Source organism: Macrosteles quadrilineatus, unplaced genomic scaffold (genome assembly GCF_028750875.1).
Source record: "Macrosteles quadrilineatus isolate MER2022 unplaced genomic scaffold, UCM_ALF_1.0 Scaffold_5__1_contigs__length_97177068, whole genome shotgun sequence".
Classification (NCBI taxonomy): Eukaryota; Metazoa; Arthropoda; class Insecta; order Hemiptera; family Cicadellidae; genus Macrosteles; species Macrosteles quadrilineatus.
This window is the reverse complement of record NW_026542598.1, coordinates 91,312,105-91,318,281: the sequence shown is the minus strand read 5'-3', so window position 1 is coordinate 91,318,281 and position 6,177 is coordinate 91,312,105.

Genomic DNA, 6,177 nt, shown 5'->3' with positions numbered 1-6,177 from the left:
CGAGTAAACCCATCAATAAATTGATTACATATTTGGATGAGTAACATTTTGCCCAGTGTATCTGGAATCAAATAAGAATAAACCATTTTACGTTATCAGCACCATCCACTCCACACCCTAGTGGAAGAGATCAATATATATCAATAAAAAAAATTTATATTGATACGTTATATTGATATGATGATTGATATCAATGCGTATTTGGGTCAATACACATCAATACACATCAATACATATATCAATACAAGTAAATATGATCCGAGTCATTAGCTTATTTGAAAATAATTTGTAGCTTGTTACAAAACAATTATTTGTAACTTGTTTCAAAACATTGAATCATATCAACTATGCATTAAAAATAAAATAAAAATGAGAAAGTCAAAAAGTTCACTGTAAAACCCGAGATTCGAACCAGGGGCTCCAGCATCGAGGCGATTACACCACGGAAGCTTCATGTCGGACTGTGCAATTATAGCCATTTTGAATGCGAGAAGCTGTATTAGGCCTCATAATATAACTTGAAAAAGATTGTTTTATGGCATTGTGTCATTTCAAGCATGTATATAGCTTTATCTTGTTTCAAAACTGTTTTATTGCCAGTTCAAACTGTTTTCATGCTACTTGGGTGATATGAATAGTATCAATACAATTTCCCTTTATTGATTTCTAGAAATAAGGAATTCAATAATGAATTTGTGAGGGATTTTTATCCCTAACGATAACCCAATAAGCATAACAAAATTGTTAAAAGTTGTCAAAAGCTGTATTACAATTGTTTTATATCAATGTTAACACATCTATCTATTCTATCTATATATTAATTACGTAAGCCGATTCTTTGCGTCAAAATTATGGGCGACTGGGAAGTCGTAGAACGATGGGAGAGAGCTCGAATTATAAAGGTCTTGACCCCGTGACAGCGGGAAAAATAGTGAAATTCCCCAAATTTTAACACAAAATTAGATATACGGTAAAATGTTCTCCATAAGAATAGCATTGGAAGCCATTTACTGCTGATTTTTGTTTATTTCAATACAGCTGATCGTGATTTATCGCTAAGCATGTAAGCAATATTACATTTGGATTACTCATTTGCCATTCAATTCTGCAATGTACTGTATACTATATAAAACCACGGATAATGTTTCCTATAATAATTCAGACTTTTTAGTTTTAGTACGCCTTTTAGTAGGTTTTAATACGTTTTAGTACGTCTTAGAATGTTAAAATCAGTTATTTTACTGTCCCATTTGCAAATTTTTGTAATTTTAAGTAAAGTACCTGGGGACCGAGCTTTGCTCGGGGAAAAAATCATCACTCTGAAAGCAGTCTTAGTATTGGAGATACATAAATCCATTCCCAAACTAAACACGGCTCGCCTTGACTACTTCCTTCACCACTTCCAACTTAGCGGACCTGTTTTCCTCCCTTCCCAAAGCATTTCAGAATTGCAGACACCTTAATCTAATCGTCATAAACAGTTCCCCACGCTCCGGACTACTCGCCTTGACTACTTCCTTCAACACTTCCTACGTCGCGGTTCCCACGCTCCGGACTACTCGCCTTGACTACTTCCTTCAACACTTCCTACGTCGCGGTTCCCACGCTCCGGACTACTCGCCTTGACTACTTCCTTCAACACTTCCTACGTCGCGGACCTGTTTCCCTCCCTTCCCATAGCATTTTAGGATTGCAAATACCTTAATCTAATCGTCTTAAACAGTTCCCACACTCCGGTCAGCTCTCCTTGACTACTTCCTTCACCCCATCCTACGTCACGGACCTGTTTCCCTCCCTTCCCATAGCATTTTAGGATTGCCCATACCCTTATCTAATCGCCATAAACAGTTCCCACACTCCGGACAGCTCGTCTTGACTATTTTCTTCACCACTTCCTACGTCGCGGACCTGTTTTCCTTCCTTCCCGTAGCATTTTAGGATTGCAGACACCTTAATCTAATCGTCATAAACATACGCTCCATACTACTCGCCTTTACTACTTCCTTCACCACTTCCTACGTCGCGGACCTGTTTCTCTCCATTCCCATAGCACTTTAGGATTGTAGATACCTTAATCTAATCGTTATTAACAGTTCCCACACTCCGGACAGCTCACCTTGACTACTTCCTTCACCACTTCCATCTTAGCGGACCTGTTTTCCTCCCTTCCCATACCATTTCAGAATTGTAGACACCTTAATCTAATCGTCATAAATAGTTCCCACGTTCCATACTACTCGCCTTTACTACTTCCTTCACCACTTCCTACGTCGAAAACCTGTTTCCCCCCCTTCCCATTGCATTTAAAGATTGCAGATACCTTAATCTAATCGTCATAAACAGTTCCCACACTCCGGACTGCTCGCCTTTAAACTACTTCCTTCATCACTTCCTACATCACGGACCTGTTTCCCTCTATTCCCATAGCGCCCATACCCTTATCTTATCGTCATAAGCAGTCCCCACACTCCGGACAGCTCGCCTTTAAACTACTTCCTTCACCACTTCCTACGTCACGGACCTGTTTCTTCCCTTCCCATACCATTTTTTATTATTGCCTTTACTACTTCCTTCAACACTACCTACGTCGCGGACCTGTTTCCTTCCCTTCCCATAGCATTTTAGGATTGCAGATACCTTAATCTAATCATCATAAACAGATCCCAGACTTCGCACTGCTACCCTTGACTGCAAATGCTACAATGTATCGAGTAATCTTTAGTATAATCTCAGAGTAAATGAGGTATAATCTTTGCTAGATTATTAACAAGTAATGCTTTCCCTTTTGTACTGTATTTGTAATTTGCTAGTATACTGTGGGTAGTTGGCTTATTATGAACACATGCTACAACTTCAAGTCTTTTGTTTACTTTTTGTTTGTTATTTAATTCAACCAACATGGTTACTTAGCAACCCATAAGACTAATGTTAAAAAAATGTGACTTTTAGTTTAGTTTTTCTACGTAATTAGATTTTTGTTGGCAGTTCTAACTGCATGAAACTCGTTTTTAGGCCAAAAATAAACTATTTACAAGATTTGAAGAAAATCGTCGGAGCCGTTTTCGAGATGTTTCTGCAAGCAAGCAAGCATACATACATACAAGCAAACATTGCTCGTATTAGATTATAGGATTAGTTATGCGTATGATAAACAGTAGAATCATAGGGGAAGGAATTGAGCTTAGAATGGCTGAAAAAATAACAAGCTATTTTCTTCTAATTTGAAGGTTTTTGTTGGGTTGAAGGAATGTTTAACATGAAATAACAACATTGTCTGAATAATAAATTATTCAAGATAAAATGGAAAATTTTAATTTGTTTTGATTTCAAAACATATGTAATAGTACTTTACGCAACGATTGCGTAAAGTGAGTTTTATATAAGCATTGATGTGTGTTACACGAGTACCTCACGACACGAGTAGAAAATTTAACCTTAAAAACTTCTACGAGTGTCGTAAAGACTATTAACGCGAGTTGTGTAGGTTGTGTACACTACTTTACCTACGACCGTTTTAATTACTAGCAATCTGGATTTAATTACTAACAATCACTACTGATAACTTTTTAGAGAGGTTATGTTTTCGTGTATTGTCATTGCCACTGAAAGTGATGCAACGACTTGTTGTATAATCAGCTGATTTCCTGTAATTACGTGTTTGTTAAACTTCGTTAAATATTATTGTTCGGCCGCTTAGAAAGCGACCTCCTCCAGCATTGGTTCAGCATTAGCGCGCAGGTCGTTTTCTAAGCGGCCGAACTATACATTGCTAGCAGCATTCTTACCATAAATAATATTGTATCAGGTACAATTCGGCAAATATTTCATTTATTTTTGGACTTCCACCAACTTAAATAAGAATATGCGAGTATCAACATGAACAAGTCGGGTCAACAATTAAATTGGTCAACTGATCAGCTGATTAGTTGACGTTCGAAGCATTACAATATTAATTCTTTTCTCTCAATACTTGAACCTCATTAGTCCGTTACCTGTGTTGATATGAGAAAAACTATGCTGATATGAAATGAAACTATGCTGATATGAATGTAAACAGCTAAAGTGAAACTTTTCAATTTAAGAACTGGACTGAAATGGCTACTTTAAAAAACGGTCGTAGGTAAAAGATTTTACCTACGACCGTTTTTTAAAGTAGTTTTTTAAAAGGGAATAAATGTTATATTTTTAAGTCGACATTTCAGTGTAAATCCAATCAGTCAAATGGAAATTCACTTAGTCTACAGGTTTGCTGCGGCGGGGGTATTTTCTATTGTAATATTTACGCCAACCCAAATTCAAATAGTAAATAATTCATTTCAACCAAGTCAGTAAATGTTTGTAGCAAACTGTTAATAGCTATTTACCTTACAAGTGTAGTAAGAGCGTTTTTACATCACGCAGGTGAATGTTGTGCAACGAGCGGAAGCGAGTTGCATAATTTACCGAAGTGATGTAAACACGCTCTTGCGTAACGTGTAACGTACAAGATTTTACCTGACCCGACAATATACAGAAGGTTACGAACAATATTTTTCATTATCCATTTCACTCATCTTCTAACAGTAACATTCATTTACAAACAAAAGCTGGGTTAGGAAAATTCTTCAAAACATAACAGAAAACAATAAAATTCAAGCGCGCAGCTGATTTCTAGCGTTGAACGTCGTTGGCTCCATAGAGGTATATTTTTTATGTTAAGCACTCAATGTTATTTAAATGGGTTTCATTACATCACCGAGTGAGTTTTTTCCAACTTTACATCACTCGAGAAGTAACGAAGTTATATACATCACGCTTGGGATAGGGAAGTTTAACATGGCGGGTTAGGTAAATTAGCAAACATATCTACTGTGTTGCAATTAACATATGTTCTTCTTCTCACTTTTAATTTCTGACAACAGCTGGAGTTTCATAAACATTTTTGTTTCCCAAGTTAATCTTATGGAGAAATACGAAACTTTAAAGGGTCTCAGGGCCTCACTGTTTAATTATTTCCCTAAAAAAGTTTCCTGCTTGGAACTTCATGCTACCCTCTTTCCAAGGACACCAAAAACATGTCAATCGGTTCAGTAGTTTCGGAGGAGTAATTGTCACAAAAAAACCTGTTTGCGTATTAAATAAGTAACTAGTAAATAAGTTGCTCGAAATCGAGCAATTATTGCAAAGAAGTAAAGTAGTTATTTAAAAAACAAATAAAAGTCATCATAATTTTCGATGAGTTCAAAAGACCTTGAATTGAAAAATAAATAACAGCAATTAAATTATACAGCTGATCAAAATGTAAACAATTACGTCCTTAAGGATAACATGTTAAACAGCCACTGGGGCAGAGCCCAAGCAAGCGACTTTTTCAAAAATGTAAGGCCAGTTTGCAAATCTACGCGACACGCTCTTTCCAATGAGACGTCAATGGATAAAGAAATGGCGGAGGAGTTCAACCGACAAAGTTTCATGTAGCGTATTAACTATACTATACATAGATTCCCTAAATGTTTAACTACAGTGTCAGTGTGAAACATACCTAAAGCTATGATTGAAAACAGTCTATACAATATGTAGCCTATGTCAATTCGAGTCAAGAACAAGACTGGCATTTACTCAATAAACAATTTCGAATAATGGCTATTACCAATCGCTTGATTAAACAAACCTTTATTAGACATGATTGGCCCCGATTATTCCATTTGATTAATTCATTAATTTTCCTACGCCTACGATAACGTCATGTTGTTCGATCGACATGACAGTAAATTTAAGTTATTGTTATGTTCAGTTTATAAGCCAATCATCGGTCCTAGGTAAAGAACACGACTTTCGGCTTTTCAAACAATATTAGATTTTAATCAAGAATGGAGGACGAAAACGAATGGTAAAATCTGAGCCAAACAGGGTAGTCATGTTCTAGTTTCTCATAAATCACTGCGAGAATGTATAAGCGGATACGAAGCTTTCTATGAAAACTAGCGCGGATTTAAATCGTACAGCTGTGCTTTTGTTAAAGATCTAACTGGTGATTTTTTTAGTTGAAGATAAATTTGTTTATTGGGGCTTACTTCTTTTATAATACAAATAAATAAAGAAACTACGATGGATTTAGTAGATGTCGAGGCTAGTGACGTCTAGCGGAGACTAGACGAACTGCTGCGGACTTTGATGTCAGTGACACCCAGTGACACC